Source organism: Desmodus rotundus, chromosome 9 (assembly GCF_022682495.2).
Source record: "Desmodus rotundus isolate HL8 chromosome 9, HLdesRot8A.1, whole genome shotgun sequence".
NCBI lineage: Eukaryota > Metazoa > Chordata > Mammalia > Chiroptera > Phyllostomidae > Desmodus > Desmodus rotundus.
In genome coordinates this window covers 23,794,547-23,818,027 of record NC_071395.1, presented here as the reverse complement: position 1 = coordinate 23,818,027, position 23,481 = coordinate 23,794,547, and the positions used below count along the sequence as shown (strand labels likewise).

The following is a 23,481-nucleotide window of genomic DNA, read 5'->3' as shown; positions in this document are numbered from 1 at the left end:
GTATGTTTGGTGAATAATGCCTAACTACAATTATTATAATCCACTGGTAAAGAATGGTGAGAAGTTAAGAAGAGTCTTCTATGGTAGGTACTTAATAAACTAAGGTGGAACAGAAATTATGCAGATGAGTTTTATGACATTGTGAATACATTTTCCCAGTAGTATCTGAAAGGGCATCTCCTTAAGTAAAAAAATTTTAAAGATAAAAATATAAAAAGGGATCTCCTAGAAAATTGCTTTATAAGTGCTTTAAACAAAAATTCCTGTGACTTTTCATTATCCTATGTTTTTCAATATACAAGGAAATTGTAAAACTGTATATATTATCATATAGACACTAAGCTTATGCTTTGAGTTCAATCATAATTACATTTCACTTCACTATTTTCACCATCTCTGTACTTATTGTGGCAATAGAGGAGTTCTTTCTCCTCCTGAGCCAATGTGTACGTTTGACTTCTTGAGTAATTTAGATTTCTCAAGAGTGCTGGTAAAGAGCTGTATATTTCATTCTGTCCATTGCCTGACCATAGCCTCCTTCAATGTTTCAATGTCACTATCAGTGTAACAGTTCTTTTCTTAAGAAACAGTCACTTTACTCAGTGTCTATGACACCCCTTCTCTCTGTTTCTATAGAATTTATAAAATTTCTTCGGTTATTTTGTGAGTTAATCCTACTCCTTTACTTTGCTACTAAATATTGTATTTTACCAAATCTCATTGCTAGCACTTTTCCTACCCCTTTTCCTCTGTCAAGATTTTTTCATATAGTCTATGGTTTTAAATACATGTATTGCTTCCACCTAATCTCCATACTGGTAGAGCTCGCCTACTTAATAGCTCCACCTTTATGTTTCAAAAGCATCTCCTCATAGTACGCACACCACCATGTAAAGTCATGTTTTCTTTGATTTTTGTTCGTCCATTTACTCAAGCAGACACAAAGGAGACATCCTTGATATTGTCAGTCCCCTTCCCTTCCCTTCTAAGCCTATCAGTAAATTCTGTTATTTCTACCTTCAAAATATATCTTTTAAACATTAGTTTCTCTCCAATGCTACAGTCGTCACAACTTTAGCTCAAGCTATCACACCGCTTCTTGCTAAACTGTCCTAATCACATCCGTACTGTCCTTCCACATTTACACACACGAAACCTGAATCCATTTTCCTCACAACAGCCTGAGTGATCACACCAAATCCACACATCATAGTGTTATTGCCCTTGTCAGTAAGGATAAACTCATTTACCTTTAAGATAAAAACAAAATTAGTGGCAGCATACAATTCCCAGAGTCCAGGCTTTGCATATCTTTCTCTTCCTCTAAATAACTGCTCTCCAGCGGCACTAACCTTATTCAGTTCTTTGAACTTATTTTGTCCATTCCCACTATCGGCTTTGGTATGCTATTTCCTCCATTAAAATGCAACCTTTTCTTTCCCATTCATTACCCAAAGACTTTCACATATTAAACATATCCCTCATGGATCCTGCCTCATAACACCGAGCCTGAGTTAAGAGTCCATAGCTGCTCAGGATCATAGATCAGTTTTCCTTTATTTCAGAGCATGTTTATAATTATACAAAATTAATATGATTGCTTGAATATTGGCCTTCTTAACAAGATCATCCATCTATCTGTCTTCTCCTTCAAACTTCATGAATTCAGGGATATGAGGTTTTTCTTCTCAGCATTATATTCTGTAGCTCTAGCAAATCACCTGGCACTTACTTGACGCTCAATAAGTAAATATATAAATGAATGTCATCCTGCATAAGGATAGAAGGATCGTGTTTTCTCGCACTCTGATAATGCTGAATGGAATCCTTATTTTCACTACTGCTAAAAAATATCAGAAAACTAACCTGAGAACACTAAATATTTGTATTTGCAATCCATCACTTTGCTGTGATTTTGATGTACAGTCTAACCCTTCTCTGAGAGATTAATATGTGTTTATAGGACAAATGAATGAAATATTTTAAATACAAGATAGAGTCCCAGAATAAAGCAAATGGGACAAGCTCAGGTGAAGGAATATCTTCTCAGGTAACTGATACTGTGCTCCTTCTGTTGTCAGTCAGGAGAGGGCGGGGAGAGGCATGATATCGACTCTCTTTTTCCATCACTGTGGATAAAGGCAAGGTCGTAAATTTCCTAAAAGTGCTCGTATTGCTCATATAAGAGATTCTCTTTCTCTTTTCTCTCTCTGTTTCTACACATACACACACATGCATATTTATACATGTAAGTGTATACATATATATGTGGCAAAATACATATAGGCATGGCTGCATATGTATATTTCATCTACTATAAAATATACAAGTAAATAATTCATTTTAATAAGTGACCCAAACTCTCATATATGTTGGGTAAATAAACTTTCATACATTGTTCATACATTGACCAACTATCTACTGAAATATTTTCTCTGTCAAAGGCAAGAGGCTAGGAATATATGCTTTAATAAATTTCACAAAATGTTGATAAAAATAAGTCAGTGTGTAAATCTTTGATGCAGTACATGCAACCTACTTGTACTATTTTAATTAATATCTCATATTGTTAACCATGATTAATTTCTTTATTGATAGTGTTATGATTTTCAGGTCTAAAATTTCTTAATAAAAAAGTTGTACAAAAATAAAATATAATATACACAATTTATTTCAGCAAAAGCTATCAGACAAGTGGAGTAATTTACTTGGTATTACAGATAAAGTGAAACAGAACTAATATTACAGGTAAGAACTTTTTTAAAGAGAAATCTGATTTCTATTACAAATAGGCATTTGAAGGCAGCAATGTAGCGTTAGACAAGACAAAGGACAAGGACCAATTTCTGTGTTTATCTACCTTGTAAGAGTGTCTCCATCAAAATATTACTAAAAAAATAATTGAATCCTATTATATAGTTATCAAATAACCACCCAAACAAATAGATAGCTCTTCTTCATGTATGCTCAGAAACTAATTATCATATCCTTAGTTCTCTTCAGCTACAGGATCCAAAGATGTCATTATTATGTCTTTCAAAATTTACTCATCCAATAAAAGTGTCCTGGAAGTTGTTTGCAAATCAACAGTTAGCAATAGCATGATATACTGGCTGGTGAGCCCACATTCTCAGCGTAGTAACCTCTGACAACCTGTTAGGTTTTTATAATTAATTGGCAGATTGTTGACAGCTCAGTAAGAACACTGAAAAGCATATGACTAAAACAAACCAGCTAGAACAGATGGTACAATAATGAACCTCTGACTTTTTCTTGCAACCTTAACATTTATATGGAAGCATGAAAAACAACCATTATTAACTTGGAGAAATGAAAATGCATATGTAGCTAAAAAAGTGTCTGCTAACATTAGAATTAACAAAGTTAGACTTAAAAATGGTTAAGTGATGAACAGAGGTTTCTCTTCTTCAAAAATAACATTTTTCTCTGGGTCAAACTATTTTATTTTACTGGATGGCATGCTGCTTATGGCAGTAGGTTTTAGAGTAGTTATGTTATTTAGTAGATTCAACTTTGAGAGATTTTGATTTGTTTACACGTTCTCTAGAATCTCACTTCCAATCATATGGGAAAACAAATAAAGAGGGTTAAAGTATTGCCTTAGGAACGAAATGTAGCATTTGAGGTGGGGAAGGATGCTTTCTGTGGTTTTGTGCCTACGATTGGGAACAATGTCAAGATGAAGCAAATCCCCCACATTGGCAACATTACAGATGTTTCAGAGAAGTCAAGTATGCTGACGGGTTCATCTGTGGTACCCTCACTGGCTCTCACGCTCTCCTGGAAAACTACAGGAGGGTTTTCAAGAGATAGCTCCAGTCACTTCTTTTGTGAAACCTTCTCTGCCAGCCTCACACAGGCTTTGCTGCTCCCTGCTGCAATTATTACATATCCCCCTTATGTGATTTTACTTTGCACTGTGGCTATTGATTGAAGAAAGGCCGCCATCCTTATTTAGTTATAGAAGGAAGTACACTGAGCTGGTTTCATCACAATCTAGCATATTTCTTAATTTCTACAAACTTCTCTTTGTTCTGTTCTGTAACAGGGAGGTGGCTTAAATAGTCATTAGTACCTTTTTCTTTTGGTATCTTATAAATTCTATGAGACAGAGAAACTAACTGTATCTTGCTATATTGCCTACACGAAATCAATTACCTTAGTAGTGCCCATCTGTAAGAAAAATGTATGCCTCTGTATAGTCTAGCACCTGTACCAGCTCATTCCTTGCAAGTAGACTCATTGATCTGGAGAGGATATGGGGAAGAACTAGTTTGAGAGAAAAAAGTACAATTTGTTTTTCGAGATCCCTTTTGGTAGCCCAATTGGAGATGTGAGAGAGACATTAGGATGTAGGAAACAAGTTTAGCTAAAAGTATGGACTAGAGATACCTGTTTGGGGTTGTTAATATTTATACATCATCTAATCTGTACATGAATAGGGAAGAGGTCAGGAGACTAAGCCCTCAGGCAGGTTTGACTGAAACAGAAGATTAAATGCTACTAGGAGGTAGAGAAAATAAAAATAGAGAAATGATAATTTTGGAAAAAGGAATGAGGGAAATTTTCATGGGAATGGAATGACTGGAAGCCACAGATTTTATCCTCATCTGACCTACTATATTTTTACTGGTTTCTTTGCATATTCTCTGCATCCAACCAGAACGTTAACTCTACAAAACCAGGACTTCTGTGTTAATCACTTGTGTGAATTAGAGCAATACCTAGCATATAGCATGAGATCAATAAATATTTGTGGATAAATAAATGAATTAATTAAATAATGGTGATGAGTAATTAATTTGACATAGTAAATAGACAATAATAAATTATTAATATTCTTCATGTAATTGAAAAAAATCAGAAAACTGACTGAAGTCAAGCTAGAAATTAAGTTGTGGTTATCACAACAAGCTTTTTTGTTTTTTTACACCTGGATCAAAATTGGGCTTTCAATGGAAAGTTCCTTTGGAAAAGCCCCCCTTGTCGAATACAGACAACCTCTTCATTCCTTAGCTCAACTGAAATTGAAAGGACCGGAGAGATGTCTCTTATATTCTCTTAATAGCCATCAGGCAAGTCAGTTATACCGACCGACTGTTTTCATCTTTGGACCTGTTCAAACTTCATATCTACTTCTTTGAACTCTGTGGATGAGTTCTATCATATTACTTTTAGAAAAAAAACATTCTCCAAAGACCCCACTTTTATTATGGGCAGTGGATTCTCTCCATCAATTCTCCCCATTAACTTTAAAAACTCATTCTAATTAAAGAACAAAACAAAACACAAAAGCTAAGGGTCATTGCCATCATTGTAGAACCAGAAGGGAGAAGAGCAAAGGAAAAAAGATCACATATATCCTACTAGAATTACTGGGATGGTGCCTTGTGATATATGATCATCCAAAAATATTTTCTCATAGGTTTGATTGGTTACACTGAACCAATAAATGAAGAAAGAGAAACATATCAAGGTAAAATGTCCACGTTTAGAAAGCTAGTTAATTTCACAACTGCTATATGAACCCAAGACTGACTGACTCCAGTCAGATACTTCCCATGGATCTGTTATATAATTCTACTCTAAAGACACACATAATGTACAGCACAGGGAATACAGTCAATAAAATACCCACATGGTGCCATGTGGGTATTGGAAATACTGGGGGGACCTCTTCGTAAAGTATATGATTGTTGAACCACTCTGCTGTACATCTGAAACTAATATAATAGTAAATGGAAAAGTAATTGAAAAATTAACAACAACAAAAAAAACCTGACACATAATGATATGGAAATAAAGAGACAGCCTGAAAAGAAGTAGCCATAGAGGTAAAAAGGCTAATTTTTCAGACTGACTACTCCTGGGAAAGAGAATCTTTCACTTAAATTCCCTCTAGATCGAGGTACCTGAAGATACAGGATAAACAAATGAAGTGATAAGGAGAGAGCCACAGCCATGTGACTTCTACGTCCAGACTGCACAGGGACGTGTCTTTCAAATCTGCATGGAACCAGCAGCAGACACGGAAGTTTCTTCATTCTCAATTATGTGATTATTAGCTTACATGTTAAAGTGTCCAAAACTTTTCAGTGTAATGCTCTATGTTGAAAGCTTATAAGATGTGTAGTACACATTTTTTCTCAACATCTGGGATAACATTGAATTAAATCTGTTAAGTAATGAGAGTTACGATCATCAGATTAATTTTACTCTTTCAAAGAAGAAGGAACTTTAATTTCAATGGCATCTGAGTCATTAATTTGAAAGAACAAAACTGTTCAGATTCTAATCAATTATACCTTTTAAAACCCAGCTTAATCTGAAGCTGAAAGAAGCTTAAAGTAGATAAAATATATTCACTGCTATTTTAGAGTGACTGTAGTGTAAAATGTATAATTTAAGCTTGCATTGGGAGAAAGTACTCATGCTGTAATTTATTTCTTTTTTAAAAGATTTATATGCTCTGCTTTTAACAAATGAAAATTCCACATGACAGAAAAAGCATTTCAAGTGGTAGTTGTTTTCCAAAATCTTCTTTGTTTTGCACAACTATTGATGCTACAGTTACATGAACTCTTCTAGCATAGTGAACACATTTTAAATAAAATATTCAAGTATAATATAGAACACAAATAACAGAACTGAAAAACATATTAGAAATCTAATGTAACCCCTTCTTTTTATAGGTGAGGAAGATGAGAACCAGTGAGAATGAAAAGTGTGCCTATGAAGAAAATAGGATACGTCTAGCTGTCCTGATTCTGAGGGTAGTGTTTTTTTTAATACTGAAAAGTCCCTGACTAGAGTCCATTCACTATGGAGAGGAAGAACACATGTGAACAACTGCTTTCTGGTCTAAGGGCTTGGTTAGCAGCTTCATCTCGGGTAGCCGCACGAACTCTGCATTTACTGTGTGCTAGAGTTCCCAAAAGCCCAGTGAGAGGACCTAGGTGTCACCCTCTTTACAGATCATACTGTTTAAGTGCAACTTTTGGGAAAAAATTCTGTTTATACCCTTTTTCCTCACAATGATGTTTACTGGGAAGATAGTTATATATATTTATGGTGAAAGCTATATGTAGATGGTTATAGTTGGGTTTATATAACTGCAGTTATGCAAGTTTTCTATATTTATATAAAATATATATAATAAAATATATTAATATGTAAATTATATGTAACTGTGATATATAAGTAAATTAATAAATATATAACTCAAGAGATAGTTATATAATCATACAAACATTTATAGTTATGTACAGATAATTATATATAGTACAGAATATACACACATGTATATATAAAATATATTTTTTAAATTAGCTTTGACAACTATAAAACAGAATGAACTTCTGTTTCTAGCTAACATAACCAAAGAATTTCTTTAAATTTTATAATCTTACAATAGGCAGGACTTCAAATTGTCTACACTGGTGCCTCAAACTTAGAAAAAAACAACACAATACACAGTGTCTTATATTTGGTCTTTTTAAAGAGGTCCCTAGACTTTCTAGTATATCCATGATCCAATAGTCAAAGGTGTGTTATGTGTAGCCTGAAATTAAGTTAAATGCGTATGTCCATTTTTATGATGACTTTCAATAGGTAGGCGATATTAAAAAATAAACTTTATTCAATTCTTTTTGTACAGTTTATGAAATCATCTGCTGTCACTGTCTTCTTTACAATGAATAATATGAGTTACTTTAAAATAAATTAGATTATAATACTCTGGATTATTTAATTTGGTACATATACACAGTGGACCATCAATCGTCCACCTTGCTGAAAGCCGTGGTCTGCGACATGGTGTAAAACGACTGGTTAAAATCATGTTATCATGTGGCCAAGTTAATATGATATAGCTCAGCATGCTGTACTTAGCTTCTCTCCACTGCAGGTCCACACACGTTGTGTGTGACAAGATCAAAAAAAGAAGCAACTTCAGTATTCTTATTTGATTTTTCAATGCAATTTATTTCAAGTGTTGAATTTCTGAGTTTGGGTTTATTTCACAGAAATCTGACATCAAAATAGGTACTTTTACTTCTTGTGGTTAAACTGAAAATCTGTATTTTTAAAAACTGTACCTAAAGTATTTTTAATGCTGAGCGGCAGCATGCTACAGTAGAAAGAACAATAGTTTAAAAGTGAAAAGAAACAAATTTTACTAGAGGCTCTTTTCCTAAAAGGAAGCGGCTCGTTTACTTAACCTTTTCTCCCTTTAGCTTCAGTCACACAATACCGTGGTGATTTAATTTCACCTTTCTAGCCACCCTTTTGCAGTCTCCTTTCCCACTTTCTTTCACTCACCTGATCTCTTAAACTGATACACCACAGATTCAGTATGTTAAATTCATAAAAGGAAAATCTAATCAGAATAATAAAGTTCATTTTTTCTTTATATTTTTATTTTCAATATTATATTCAAGAGAAATTTAAGAAATGTCTGTAGTCGTGGTAATACAAACTGAAAGTTATAAAAACTACTTAATTCTTTTCAAAGTAAGTAACAAATGGAATTATGCAAACTAAAATTAATCAATCACATTGATCTCAGTTTTTGTGTTTTTTTAAATTATTTTCTCCTAAGTATGATGAGTGTAAATTATGGCATATTACAAAACTTTAGCTAAAGATTAGAATTTAATATGTGGTTGGTGTGAAAGACCTATTACCTTACTTTATATCTAAACTGAAAATGTTTGATATACTATGAAAAAGTGATGCTTTAATAATTTAAAAATAATAATATATTGCATGACCTTGACAATAGTGCCCTTGTTCAAGAGAAGAGAAAATCATTGCAGTCTCTGTCTTCTGAATTCGCTGCCACCTACCTTGATGAGCCCTTAAAATGTAAATTAAGAAGAATGAAGTTCTTAGAGTTGACCCGGCCTAAAATCCCAAAGGTGCTATGTTACTGATTTTATTTGCTATTAAAAAAAATCATTGCAATTTTGTCAATGTCAGGCAGATTTTAAATTCAACCTATTCCATACCAAGGTTTCTAGCAACCCACGTTCTTTACACGGAAACTGCATTGCAGTCTCAATGTAAATAGCACAAGGAAAAAAATTCTGTCACAGTTTAAAATGAAGTTACACGGGGAACAACATAATCTGCTTGGTACTGAAAACTGAAGTGCCATGGGAAAACCATCTCAGAGGTACTCTAGTCGTATGTAGAAAACTGTGGGGAAAGTACAAGGATGGGGTCCACAGTTAGACTTAAAAGTCATGGGCACCCAGGACATTTTCCAGAATGACCTTATCTTTCCCCAAAGGTAAGATCTGGGCCACCCTGGTGCACAGGAGGAATAGGATAATGTTACCTAGTTCCATATGAGGATTTACCTAAAGTTTTTTCAGAATCAAAATCTCCACATTTTCATTTAAAACATGGAAGGTAGAGTGTAAACCAGACATAGAGACAAACTATAGCCTATTCACCCAAAGACAAGCACAGTCCTACTGATCCGAACCAAACAGACAAGAGTAGCTAAAACATTCCAAGAAATTCCTGATAGGAATTAAAGTAATTGTTTCATCTAGTTCTACAGTGGTCAGTGATCAAAACACAAGTCATAAGTGAAAATAGCATAAAAGTGAAGTTAATTTCCAGTAAGTGACATTTTATTTCATTTTTTAGATCTATGTTTTTTTCTTTTTATTTGTTGGGTGACACCGTTAACAAAATTATACAGGTTTCTGGGGTAAGACATCACCTGCACAATGTCTTGCATGTGCACCACCCCAAGGACAGGCTTCTTCCACCCCCAGTTATCCCCACTATACCCTCCCTTACCTCCCCACACTCCCTCCTCCCTCCCCGGCAGCCATCATGCTGTTGTCTGTGTCTATAAGGTTTTCTTCTCTTTTTTCCTTTTGCTCAATCCTTCCACACCCCTGCTCTAGAACCTTTACCCCCTGAGAGCTATACGCCTGCTCTCTATCTGTGAGGTCTCCATTTCTCTTGTTAGTTCATTTTGTTCATTAGATTCCATGTATGGGTAAAATCATATGGTACTTGCGTTTCTCCGACTGGCTTGTTTTGCTTAGCATAATGATCTCCAGGTCCATTTTGCTGTCACAAAGTATAAGAGTTCCTTCTTTTTCACAGCTGAGTAGTATTTCATTTTCAAATGTACCATAGCTGTTTTATCCATTCATCTACTAATGGACACATGGGTTGCTTCCAAATCTTGCCTATTGTGAATAACGCTGCAATGAATATAGGAGTGCTTATATTGTTTTGAATTAACTGTTTTGGGTTTCTTCAGATTTATTCCCAGAAATAAAATCGCTGGGTCATAAGGCAGTTACATTTTTAATTTTTGAGGTATCTCCATACTGCTTTCTACAATGGCTACACCAATCTGCATTCCCACCAACAGTGCATGGGAGTTCTCTTCTTCACATCCCTGCCAATACTTGTTGGTCGTTGATTTACTGATGGTAGCCTGTCTGACTTGTGTCAGAAAATATTGATGACAGCCATTTTGACATGTGTCAGAATATCAATATGGTGACATCTCATTGTTAATTTGCATTTATTTGATGACTGAGCTTCTTTTCATATGTCTTTTTGCCATCTGTATGTCATCTTTGGAGAAGTATCTATTCAGGCCTTTTGTCCATTTTTAAATTGGATTGTTTGTGGGGTTTTTTGGTGTTGAGTTTTATAGTTTAAATATTAACCCCTTATCAGATGTCTCATTGGCAAATATGCTCTCCTGTTCAGTGGGTTGTCTTTTCATTTCAGAAATGGTTTCCTTTACTGTGTAAAAATTTTTTCTGTATTAAAAATTTTTAGTTTGATATAATGCCATTTGTTTACATTTTTTGTTTCCTTTGCCAGAGGAGATAGATCAGAAAAAAATATTGTCATAATAAATGTCCATAACTTTACTGCTTATGTTTTCATTTAGGATTTTCATGGTTTTAAGACTAATGTTTAGTCTTTAATCCATTTTGAGTTGACTCTTGTGCATAGTGTAAAAAGGTGTTTTCAAATCTGAAAAATAAACTACAGGTAAATGGTTGAATATTTTTCAAACAAACTTTACCATATTTGGGGAAAAAACTGGAGACAGAAAACAAAAGGTAGTAAATATGTTTTAAAATATGACACTAAAAAGTAGGTATTGAACATTCACCATATTCCAGGCATAAGTGTGCCCACGTGCTTTCACGCTTTTGGTACCACTCTGTCAACACAAATCTGCTGATCTGGGCAGACTAGACAGGCGAGTCTAGGCAGTATGTCCATAGTAACTTCCTGGATTATACATCTTTTGAAGTAAATGTTTCTAGAAGGAAACAAAGACAAAGACATGTGCCTGTTTGATCTCTGAGAATCTCACATATGAGGTCTTTTGGGATAACTCCTAATTTTTAAGAGTAAATACTATATGGAAATTACATAGAATTATAACATAAATTTTGTAGTATCATCCAAACCACAGATGAGCTGCTTTAGGACCCTGAAAAGTATATAGTAACCCTGAGAACTAACTCCTTTAAGCAAGTTTGGTTCTCTAATTCCTATTTTATTCAGAAAAATGAGTATAAACTTCCAATAGAATAGGAAGGGCTTAAAATAGAATAGGGCTTAAAATTGTTGGTAAAGTTTATCTCTTTTTTTCTTTTGTTATGGAATTAGAACCAGAGACAACCATAATGATTTCTCACAGCTAGAGGCTAAGAGAAATGTGTCTTGTTTTTGTTTTTTAGTTTGCTTGTTTTATTTGTTTTTTTAATAAAAGAATCTATTGCAAAATGGGTGCTTGAACAACCCAGATTAGCCAAGAAAATACTGAGTACTGGCTTGAAAATCTATCAACCTTTAGGCACACTTTCTTTCATTTAATTTTTTATTTATTTTAATTTTTTATTGTTGTTCAACTATAGTTATCCCACCACTCTTTTCACCCCACCACTCTTTTCTCTCTCTCTCTTTTTTTAATTTATGTTTTTATTTAAACATAGTTACTATACAATCTTATATTGGCCATATCAGTTTCAGTTGTAAAATACAGTGATTTGACATTTTTATACCGTACAATGTGATCACCCCACCAATTCTAGTAATCATTTGCTTCTTTTATTTCATTGCTCTTCTTGTAAAGCAAACAACACGCTTGACTCAGCCCACTGATTGTCCTACAAGTAACAAGAAAATGCATCAAGCCAGCCCCTGGGGGGCAGAACTGCAGGAAAGCAGGGAGGGAAATGGTTCAATAACACAGCTTCCTGCCCTCAGCTTTGCTTCTGAACTTCTTATTTTTTTAAATAAAAATATAATTACATTTTCTACTTTTACTTTTAATTTAAATTATAATTTATAGTTTTTCATTATAATGCATATTTTTGAATCGTTTAATGGTTTGTAAGAAAGCTATAATGTTTAACAAAACACCTTTGCTTCAGGAAAATATTCTCACGCTTTCATCCAGTATTCCGGTTTAGTTTTGTAATTGATTCAAAAAGTTTTTTTAAAAGATTTTACTTTATTTTACTTGTATTTTTTATTTTTAGTTTTATTTTTGTTCTATTTAACTATACTTTTTTTAAAGTTAATCTGACTTACAATTCTCTCTTAGTTAAATGACTTGAGTTTCCTTGAATCTGTTCATTTTTTTAAATTATGTTCTATTGTTATGCTGTTACAGTTGTCCCAGATTTTCCCCCTTTGCTCCCCTCTACCCAGCCCACCCCCGACTCCCTCAGGCAATCCCTACACCATGGTCCATGCACCTGGGTCATGCATATATGCTCTTCGTTTACTCTATCCCCTGTGCTGTACTTTACATCCCCATGGTTTTCTGTAACTGCCTGTTCGTACTTTTCACCCCTTCACCCATCCCCCGTGACCCCCTCCCATCTGATAACCTTCAAAACCTTCTCTGTATCTATGCTTCTATGTCTGTTCTTCTTGTTTATTTTATTTTTCAGATTCAATTGCTGATAGATCTGCATTATTTTTTTAATTCTCTATTTGATTTCATTAACCTATCTACTCCTATGCAGATACCACAGATTATAATTACTAGAGTTTCATAATAATCCTCCATATTCAGTAAAAAAAAACCAACCCTGATACTTTGCTCTACCAAATCCATTTTGAAGGAGCATGCAAAGTTCTTCATCAGAGCTTGTTGTGATTTATATCTGGAATCTGTGTAGTCCAAAGTCATTTCTCACATTGTCAGTGTGACACAGAGCTGAACTCTGATGGCACATAGCTGATTATTGATACCTCTAGTAATATGCCTAGAATATTTCTGGACACATGTATAGGGATATGGCTGGACATGATATTTCCTAATACTTACAGTTCTTTCCAAGATTTATTGAAGATTCAAATAACTCCATATAATTATCCTAATATTATAAAATATGTAGAAGGAAGATACCTAGCTAAGAAAATGGAATAAAGCTACTGGCATTTTCTTTGTCCTGGTCTAATAATGTGTTTTATTACTTTGTATACATACTGCTATAACAATGCTTATAAATTACATCTTTCCTCACTGTGAAATGACTGTACATACAAGAGATTGTTCCCACTTTGGCAGTATGTCATCCTCAAGCTATATTTAGCTTTCATACCTCATTGCTGAAGACTTTATCTGTTTTCTGTGTAAGTAACTCGTTGTTTTGTGCAAATCCGCATTTTACTTAAAGTATAATGCTGTGAACATTGCAATGGAAATGTTTTACCATTTGAAATTTAAGTTTAACAATATGTCTCCCAGAGAAGTCAGCTGAAGTTTAATCTTTCCAAGTAAACCTTGGCAGGTTTCATACTCTTTACAAAAATAAGTGAAAAGAAAAAACTTTGATGGTACACTTGATGTTACATAGCAAATTCTTAATTAAATCATAGTAATCAAAAATATCAAGAGAACAGTATTTACGGCCTGTCCCACAGAAGAGTCTTAAAACAATGCTACATAACTGTCAAACCTTTTGAGACTGACAATGAACTCATCATAACAGTATTAATAGGAGAAGGTGTCCCTCAGCTTCATTTTAATAACAAAATAAAATCTAAAGAAGCAATTATAGTTAAATAATAATTTAATGTAGATGAAATAACCCACTTTTTGTATAAATATCTCATTCAAATACTACATTTTAATAACGAGTAAAACACAATTTTCCAAATTTTACGTCCTTGGAGGTAGTACTTCAGAAAAACATCTGCTTTAGGTAAGAGAAGAAGAACTTGATCAAACATAACCATCAATTCCTTTCAAATTTACTCATCATAGATTTAGAATGTGCTCTTTATAAAGGGCAATATGCTGCCACTGTAAATACACTCTACGAAGACAATGCAGTGAGATTGCAAATATGAAGCCATAGAATTCTAAGAACCTAGAGGGATAAAGTTCACCCAGGTATTGAACATTTTTCATTTTCTGAAATCACCCTGCCATTTTAAGCAACAAACTGAAGGTCTTGTAAAATGATTGTATTCTGCTATCCCCGACCACTTGAAGAACACTTTAGGCAAAAATCATCTGTGTCTGGTCTTTGAAAAACTTTCACTTTGTTTTATGTTTTCACTGTCCGTATGAGTCCACTTGAGGAAGAAAAAATATTCCTACATGCATAAGTTTAGTATTACCTGTATAAAATGTTTCATCATCACTTTAAGTTCACCCTTCATGAAATGCATAATAAACAGGTTCGCAGGTGTGAAAATCACAATCTTTTCAAACAAGCTCAATCAAGCTTGAACGTTGTAAGCACTTCTGTGCAACTGATTAGGGAAACTCGTGAACAAAATATCTATGACCTGTGTAAACAGAAGCTTATTATCTTCCCAAATGTATTTTTAAATGATTGATAATCTACATGGAATATGAAGAAGCTCCAAATAAATGTGATTATTTTTTCTTCCTAGCTTTTTAAAATTTATGTAAGCTGTGTTAGCTCCAAGAGAAGTACAGAACACGGCTTTCCAGATATGTCAAGGCCTACGGAGTTAAAACAAAATAATGATAACAAGAGCAAATGTTTGCTGAGTTATCTTACTGCAGCCTTATAAGTAGGTTATATGAATTCAATTTAATAATATGAAAACAACAACAACCAACTTAGACTGATGTGTAGTGATTTGGCTAATATGACCACACTGGAAAAGGATTTGGATTCTTGTTATCCGTGGGGATCAAAAGTCAAGAAAGTCTAAATAATTATTTGACTATGGAACAGGCACTGGCTATATAGATTTTAAATGTTAACATTATCAGTTTACCATATCAACATTTTCATAGCATAGATAAGGTATGAATTATTAAATATGGTCAATACTTATGCCATAAATATATTTATATGCTCATTTATATGATTTATTCCTTTAGCCATACAAATTACTCCTTGTTAATATATGCACGTGAACCCTAATGGTGGTCCCTGTAAGCCACGTTACTCATTAGATGTGTGAATAGTATTAAACAGAAAATTACTTTTAAGCATTTATTATTTTACACAGTGATATTTTCCAACCCAGAGATAGACAGCCTATGCAAACCTACCATTTGAATTAGAATACAACTTGTATTATACTTATGGCAAATGTGGTGGTTTAATGGGTTTACATGTCATTTGTGCTGCGTGACTCAAAACACAAAACCATGAAAAGACATAAGAATGTACTTGAACAAGCAGGAACACATTACTACACAGTCACCCTTTAAATTAAAATGAATTAGAATCTCAGATATTATCTGGGTAATTTGAATAATCATGGGACATGATTTCTCATTAGAGAGAGTAGGCTGTTCTATTCTTTGTGGGCTAATAAAACTCCATCCATATTTTATATTTAATAAATGAATCCACTACAGTATTTGTATGAACTTACACAGTGAAAAAATATTGATTGTGGTTAGAGCAAGGTCATAATTGTTCAATATCAAAATCAACTAGATTTTAGAATGTGGGTACCCTTTGGACACTTAGGGACTTCTTTGAAACTGGCCATATGGTGGCATCGTTTCAAATTAAAGTCACATTCCAAACGATGTATACTGATTCTCTGGAGGACGTGGCCCAGCCATTCACCTCTCTTCACCAAGATTATAGTAATCAAATGTCACAATGACATAAAATTATTCCATGGAATTGGAGACTGCTTACAAGAGCAAAGGCTTCTTGCTGAGAGAAGATTCCCTGGGCTAGAAGGACACAGGCAGAATCTGAATGAAAGTCAAAAGCTTCCACTCTAAGGAGAGGGCCTAGAAGTGTCTGTACTGACCCTGCTCTCTGTCATTCCCACCTGACCGAGTTGCCCAGCCTTTGTCTTCCCCTTCTCCACATTCAGACCAGCAAACCTTTCACTTTGCCTATAATTATCAGACTTAGGCGGGCAAGAGAATTTAGGATAGCAAGTGCTTGTTAAAGGTTCCCAGGCTCAACCAAAGAGATTCTGATTCCTATAGGGTGACTCCAATACTGGTGGGACGAGTCCTACATCTGTGAAAAACTACACTACACTATTGGCTGTACTTACATAAGAAATACATTAACCTCTAAGCACATAAGCTAAATTTGCACACCAAGGCCTAGCAAAGTATTTGTCGATGAATATTTTATGTATCTGATGAAACTGAGTGTGAGATTTCAGTGTCTGAATATAGGTTTTGTTCTTGATTTCAGCAGGGCAGGCAGACTTGTCTTATTTAAGTACCTTCATGTACAGGGCTAGAGGAGAGGGGGAAATATTAGGGCTACAGTGCTCCATTAGAGGTAAAATACTGCACACTTTAGAATTTTAAAAATTTAATCTTTCCAACCTGCGATCAAATTGTTAGTGGCATCAGAAATGCCTACCTTGCACACTGTTTTTCAGAGTAGCAGCAGGGCATCCTTGCTATAGGTGACATGAAATAATCTTCAGAGGTGTGAAGGAGAAGTTGCAATCAGGAAAATTGTAGGTATTTATATTTCATTTTGGAATGTTGCCATCTGCTCTCCAGGAGGAGCTAATTCCATTGTATGTTCTAGAGGAGGAAGTTGTTCGGCTCCCCCCAAATTATCAACTTGTGGACCCCTGCATGCTATTAAGTGATTGTAACCATTTCTTTAAGTCTGACTTTTAAAAAAGCATTAGGAATTGATCAAAACTATGTCAGTGTGTAGCAGAGAAGTGATAGTAATTCTAAAATTTTTCAGCTTAGAGTGTTGAACTTAATCTAAGTATTTTCTTTTTTTAAATCTTTTATTGTATTTTTTCTATTACCATTTAATCCCCTTATACACTCTCTCCACCCCTGCAAATCACCACACTGTTGCGCATGTCCATCCTTTTCCATTTTTGCTCAATTCCTCCACCCTCTAACCTCCCCCGCCCCACCTTAGCTGTCATCCTGCTCTCTATGAGTCTCTCTGTTTTCCTTGTAATCTAAGTATTTTCATATGCATCTGAGCTTTTAACAATATGTATAGTTCTCAAAAACACTAAAAGGAGGGGAGGAAAGAAAGTATGATCTGCAGTGTACAATAGGCCACTGAGAGCAGGTAAGCGCCTTCTCCAAGGTCACACAGAAAGTTCAAAGGTCACACCCTAAATTTCAGCTCCTAACAAAATCAAGGGGGAGGGTGGAGGTGGGGGACGGAGGTGGGTTTAGCTGGTGTGGGGTGGAGGGATGGGGAGAAAATGCAGAAAACTGTAATTGAATAACAATAAAAATTTTTTTTAAATAAATTAAAAAATTTTTTCAGCTCCTGTGGTTCCCACTCCTGTTTTCTACTGGACACGAGGCAGAAGGTTGACATGTACCATGTTTACTGATGGATTTTCTTCAACTCTCTGTGCTTCCTTTCCTCCTTCTTCTTCCTTCTCCACACCTCAACTTTCTTGTTTTAAAGGCATTCTATGTAACATCTAATTTTAATATAAATATTGAAAAAACATCCAGACACTTTAAAATGCAGCCCTTCTTCAGATTAGGTCCATTGTTTCCGCGGGCGTCAGGCATATAATAGACACAATAAATATTTGTAGAGCAAAAGCATAAGGCTTTGTTATACATAGTTCCCTTGAAATTATGAACCTTTCTAAATTTGTCATAATTGGTATCATAAAGAGATGCTTCATTTCTTCTGTTTCTGCTAAGGAACATTAAATAAGCAGCTCTAAAATATAAAGGACAGAGATTAGAATGCACATTTACCCCCTTCTTTTCTCTCAGGATCCTCATTACCGGGGTGCTTTGTCACCAGTTCTCTGAGGTTCTCTGACTACCTTGCCTGTCTCAAAAGGAGTTGGACTTGTTCTTGCACTGGAAGCCACCTAGTCCTGAGAGTTGGGGACTATGATCGGGCCCCAACTTGGTGCCACATGGGGTAAGTCATGGTAATTGCTTTGGTGTGTTTCAATCAATCATGTGACCTAGAATGAAGATCTTCACGGTTTCTTGAAGCTTGAAATTCTGATTTCTAATCCATAGGTTCCGCTATTCTCCCATTTTCTGTATAATTTATGTTCTCTCATATCAATCTCTGGGACCCTCAATTGTAAAATGCTGAGGAGTAAGAATTATCCTGGGAATTTTAAGCATGGTGATATCTCTGGCCAAGGAGGCTAGGTCCAAGTGTGCTGGAGGAGAATAATTTTACTCAGGGGACCTAGAGGTATATTTGGGAATGCAAAAGATTCAATTTTACAATATGTGATTACACTGTCCCTGTAGTTTCTCATCTTGCAAGGTGTATTTTAATTGTAATTCATTAATGGGCTTCAGGCTAGCAATTACATTTTTCTGTTAAATGACATGGGAGACCACCTGAGAATATTTCAAAAATGTTTTAATTTGTTTATGAAATGTATCTGAAAGAAGAAAAAAGAACCTAGTAGCTCAGTGGTTTCCAAGGTGTGTTGTTTAACAACACAATGACATTAGAAAACATTTAGAATTTAACCCCTTCTCATTAGGCTCCTAGAGATCATAATTCCATAGTCCCTTCCATAGCCTTGGAAGGAAGGGAGAACAACAAAGGTATTATCCTGCAAGGGCCTCAGAGGAGTTGTTTTAATAGAATGGAATCGTAACTGCTGATCTCATTTTCCCATAAATGTTCACAGCTCCAACTCATGGAATAGCTGTGTTTACTACCACTGATGTTTATAATCAATGTTAACATGGGAAACTTAAGCAGTCAGCCAGGCAGTCCTTTTCTTCTCTTGTTAACTGGGCTAGTTATTACTGTTGCCTCCATTTCCTGGAGGATTCATGTACATAATCATGTCAGCTGCTAAACTGGTGGGAATTGAAGCTATTATACATTTTGAAAGCAAGCATTAGCATGTGCCAACTTAAAAGCTACATAAATTAATGCCTTGTACTCCACTTTTTAGAAAATCATGGCAGCGCTAGTTTTTTGGTGGATGTATGTTGTCAGCATAGCGCAAGTTGAGTTTTAGCAATTATCTACTTAATTAGATCGTCATGGAGCCGCTCATAATAAAGAAGTCCTTAAAATGGATGTTCTCGGATTTTGTTACTGTTATTATTTGTTTGAGTCATTTTGTTAAGCTCTTTATGTTTACCATATTATTATTCAGAGAAAAAATTATACTTCCAATTCATTTATATTTTAAATGTAATTAATAATAATTCAGTAGAACCAAGTATTTTATTTTCTTTCTTTTTCACATATTATTATCATTATAAAAATGATGTATCTTTATTGTAGGCACTTATTTAAAAAATAAGTAAAAACACAATGAAAAATACTTGTAATTCCACAGCCCACGGTCAATGATACTTGGTATTTTGGTGTATCTCGGGTTTTTCCTTATGCATTTTATCTAAAATAAATGCCTTACAGATCCGCCCATTTCAACACGGCTTCTTCCACCACTGCTTCACAAAAAGTTATCTCACCAATTTTTTTACATGCTCATTTTGAATAAACTTAATGAAAACTTCTAAATACTTTTTTTTTCCTTGGCTTCCCCTAAGTACTTCAAGCTCTGAGAGGTAAGGATTAAACTCGTTGTGTTTGTAACAGCCAGCCAGTACTAGCACAGCGCCCAGCATGTAGCATGGCTCCTTGGGTGTTGTATTAAATACATGGTCAGGTCCTTTATCTCCAAAAATGTCTCCATTTTACTGCATGGCCATAACCTGTGGATATTCCATTGCTTATCTGAGATGGCATTCAAAATCGTTTATATTTTGTTGTTCTTCTCTATCTGCTTTTAATGATAGCGACTTTCTGTTCTAGGGCTTCATCTTTTACACTCACTCTACCTCAGTTTCCACGCACTCCTGTGATTTCAGTTGTCATCAACAGGGATATCTTGTCTAAACTGAAATCCATCACAGATCCTCTCTTCCCAGATTTATAAATGTGAGGCCTTACTGTAGTTTTCCACTTTGACCACTACGTACATATCTCAGAAAGAATATGCCCTAAGTCAGAAACCTACCTTCTCATCTCCCCCAAAATAACTACATCTCTCTGTGACATCTTTAAGGAATTGTTATAACTGAAATGAGCTTGGTTGTGTGGGATGACAAGACCCCTGGTGTGAGTGAAAAAAAAGAGGACTTGAAGATAATCTGGAGGAGTATGTCTGTGGTGACTACTTTTGAGGTAAATGCATCAGCAAACCAAATTATTTACTAAGAGAGTGTCAAACTTGGGATGGATTCATTTCTAGTATCTATGTTTCTGCATGAACTGTGGACGTAAGAATTCCTGCCAAATGGCTGGCCAAGATGGAGGTGTAGGTAGACATGCTTCACTCCTCGTATAACCATAAGAAGGATCACAACTAACCTCAAAACAAAAAGCAACCAGAACTACCAGAAAATTGAACTGTATGGAAGCCTGACAACCAAGGATTTAAAGAAGAAATATTCATCCAGATGGGTAGGAGGGGCGGAGATGGAGAGCCAGGCAGGAAAGACCCCAGTGTGGTGGCAGTGTAGTGGTAGCAGCGAGGCAGCAGTGGCAGCCAGCAGAATGGGCAGCCCCACATTCACATGTGACACATAAAAATGAAGAGGGACACTTGGGGAGTGAGTGATCTGGCCCCAGGCCAGACTGCAAACCCAGTGTTCCAATGCTGGGAAATAAAGCCTCATAACTTCTGGCTGTAAAATCCCACAGGGGGGTGGGGTGGCCAGTCTCGGAGAAACTGCCAGCGTCTCAGGAGAGTACATTTAAAGGAACTGCATAGTCCTCAAATGTACCCAAAACCACCCACTCTGGGATTCAGCACCAAGGCAGCAGCTAGAAGGATGCCAGTCACATATGGGAAATGGGAAAAGTGACTGGAAAGGGGGCCAGAGGTGAGCAAGCAGCATTGTTTCCTCTCTGACCCTTCCCCCACATACAGTGCCACAAATCTGCTAAGCAGGTTTGCCCCACCCTGGAGAATACCTAAGGCCCCACCCCTTACAATGTAACAGGTACGCTGAGATAGGGATTCAAAGCAGCTCTACCCAATTTAAAGAAACAAACACAGGGAAGCTGACAAATTGAAGAGACAAAGAAATATGGCCCGAATGAAAGAACAGATCAAAATTCCAGAAAAAGAACTAAGAGAAATTAAGGTAGCCAACCTATCAGATGCAGAGTTCAAAACATTGGTGACAAGGATGCTCAGGGAACTCACTGAGTATGGCAAACACATAAAGGGTTCAAATCAACCATTTGGACCATAAGGAAGAAATAAACAGTCAATCAGTACAGTATGAAGAAACAAGAATTTAAGAAATCAAGGACAGAATAAGATGACTCTAGGACATCTTCAAATGTGCCAACATCTGAATCACAAGGATACCACAAGGAGAAGAGGAAAAGCAAGAAATTGAAAACTTATTTGAAAAAAATGAGAGAAGACTTTCATAATTTGACAAAGGAAATAGACATACAAGCCCAGGAAGCACAGAGAGTCCCAAACAAGTTGGACCCAAAGAGGGACACACCAAGACACATCATAATTAAAATGCCGAAGGTTAAAGATAAAGAGAGAATCTTTAAGGAGCAAGAGAAAAGAGAATTAACTGCAAAAGAGTTTGCATAAAACTATCAGCTGATTTCTCAAAAGAAACTTTGAGACAAGAAGGGATTGGCAAGAAATATTCAAAGTGATGAAAAGCAAGGACCTATATCCAAGATTACTGTATCCAGGAAAGCTGTAATTTAGAATGGAAGGCCAGATAAAGTGCTTCCCGGACAAGGTTAAGTTAAAGGAGTTCATCGTCACCAAGTCCTTATTATATGAAGTGCTAAAGGGATTTCTCTAAGAAAAAGAAGAAGACCAATAAACAATAAAATGACAACAAACTCACAACTATCAACAACAGAATCTAAAAAAGCAAAAACAAACTAAGCAAACAACTAGAACAAGTACAGAATCATAGATATAGAGATCAAATGGAGGGTTATCAGTGAGGAGGGTGAGGGGGAGAATGGGGCAAAAGGTACAGGGAATAAGAAGCATAACTGGTAGGTACAAAATAGGAGGATGTTGAGAATAGTATAGGAAATGGAAAAGCCAAAGAACTTATATGCATGAACCATGGACATGAACCTAAGGAGGAGAGGGATTAGTGGAAGGAAGGCGGTAAGCGTTGGAGGCGGACAAAGGGGGAAAAAGTGGGACAACTGTGACAGCATAACCAATAGAATATACTTAAAAAAAAGAATTTCTGCCAAGTGGGTTGATATTGAGAGGGAAACTTGATTAGAGCCTTAACCAAAAAAACTTAGGACTCTAAAGCAGCAGACTGAATCAATTAACCAAATAAGTTGTAACTCTGTACCAGAAAACCCAGCCTGTGAACATAGCCATTTAGACACCAAGAAAGTTAATCCAATTTACAATATTATTACAAAATTACCTGCATTCCACAGAACACTAGTGACACATTAATTGGATTTATACAGGAAAAAAAATAGACTTTGATGGTCAAATAAAATTTAGGAAAGCTGAGATAAAAATAATTTTATAAAAGTTTTCCGAAGATGGCAGCAACATAGGTGGGAGCGGAATCCACTTCCCCTCAGCGCCAGGGAAATACCTAGCTGATCTGAGGAGCAGAGCGAACAGCCAACAGTACTCCAGCATATACGAAGATTAGAGACCAAAGATAGAGGACATTGAAAGATCTGACGGTAAGAAGAGTGCTCAAGGACAAAAAGGTCCCCGGGAACCGGGACCGCGCGGTACAAGGGCTGCAGAGGCGCCAGCCCTGGCGCAGGGGCTGCTGCAGGAGTCCTGGGAGAGGGCCAGGCTGCGCTGTGAGCAGCCAGGTGCTTGATTGGACCAGGGGGGCTTGAAAAGGAGGAATTTCTCAAAAAGAAAAAGAAAATAGAGACACTCAGGGGCTAGTTAGAGAACTCTCGGTGGTGGCCGAGGCCCCTGGCGCCCCTCCCCCCTCCGTCCCTGGACTGCGAACGCGGAACGCGGGATAAGCAG

At 35.9% G+C, this 23,481-nt stretch overlaps 1 protein-coding gene across 2 annotated transcripts in view; it reads right to left on the bottom strand.

Annotated features, from left to right (window-relative positions):
- The window catches only part of FSTL5 (follistatin like 5), a 546,539-nt gene that overhangs the window by 494,426 nt on the left and 28,632 nt on the right, over positions 1-23,481 (bottom strand). The window lies entirely within an intron of this gene.